The sequence below is a fragment of the Lygodium microphyllum genome, chromosome 10 (genome assembly GCF_053477565.2).
Source record: "Lygodium microphyllum isolate KBCC chromosome 10, Lygodium_microphyllum_v1.1.10, whole genome shotgun sequence".
Classification (NCBI taxonomy): domain Eukaryota; kingdom Viridiplantae; phylum Streptophyta; class Polypodiopsida; order Schizaeales; family Lygodiaceae; genus Lygodium; species Lygodium microphyllum.
Window position 1 is genome coordinate 108,283,402 of NC_141144.1, and position 1,288 is coordinate 108,284,689.

At 42.3% G+C, this 1,288-nt stretch overlaps 1 pseudogene; it reads right to left on the reverse strand.

Annotated features, from left to right (window-relative positions):
• Window positions 1-407: 407 nt before the first annotated feature.
• LOC148030412 (meiotic nuclear division protein 1 homolog pseudogene) lies at window positions 408-978 on the reverse strand (annotated as a pseudogene).
• Between the last annotated feature and the right edge of the window lie 310 nt (window positions 979-1,288).

Sequence of the window (1,288 nt, forward strand, 5' to 3'; positions counted from 1 at the left end):
AGACGTGCTGTCAAAGGGTTGTCGAAAGTCAAGTTAGACCATAGAGGACCTTGACTAATTTCAGGATAGAAGATCAATCATACAAATAAACAAGATGAATGGATTTGTGAGCAATAATAGATCTGTCAAGCTTCCAACGAGACTGACACAATGGATGCCACTCAAGACGATATCAAAAAGTGCTAGTTGCAGCTCAAGTAAATATAACTATTCTCTACCAAGAAGTCACAATACCTTAACTTTAAAGATGCAGCACAGACGGAAATAGCTACACTTGAGTCAGATCATGTGCCAACCAAGATGCCTGCATGTAAGTAGCTATTCATATTGGGGTTCACTACAGAGTATCTGTTCCCAGCACAGTAGCTTCAATCCCTTCCATTTGGAGAAGACCGTCCAAGCCATCTCTTTGTACATAAGTTCCAATTTGTCTTTTGCATCTGGGAAGTTCGTAGAATACCAATGTTGTAAAGCAAATATATTATCTGTCTAGCGGTTCACTGCAGTATGGGCAAGTTTGCAACCATTTCTCATAGCTTCAAAAGCAACAGGATCATTGTCCGCATAGACTTCCAAATCCGTCTTCAAAGACTTATGCCTCTCCTCTGTACCTTTTAGTTCTAATTAGGCTGCCTCACGTTCAACTGTATCCTCTCTGCCTTTCTTGGAGCACTCTATCTCTCTAGTAAGTTGTGCTTGCTATTGCTTTAAGTTTCCTATATTAGCTTCAAACTCGTCTTAGTTGATCAGCAGAGCTTGGCAAACTCCAGAAATATTCATACGTGCCAATCTTGTCTTTGAACACGAGATCATCATCAACTAAGGTCTGCAGCACATCCTTCACAGTCTGACTGACCACCCCTTTCCTGGGCCTTGCTTCTCCAGTTCACGTAGAAGATAGAAGTTCTGGCTTTCATGGAAGATCTATAAAAGCTAACTTCTCTTTTCATCCAGAGAGAGACCTCTTTTCTTCGACATGAACACTCCCACGTTTGCGATGATACGTTGTGCTTGCAATCAAGAGAGATGCTCAACTTCGAACTAGCAAGAAAATAGAGTTTATTAATCTGCTATTGAAAAAGAGAGCTAAAAAGCAGAGTCCTGCAATGGTTGGATTGATTGATACTGGCAGAGGATTTATGAGTAGCAGAAGTGGCAGAATACGGAGGGCATGTTCATACTTCGGATGGGTCTACCACTGTGGACGCCGCCTGTGCACTGCTTTGCACTGTCATTCCACAGGCTTTCTCCTCAACTTGGCGGCCATGCCGACATCTCCATGACTAAT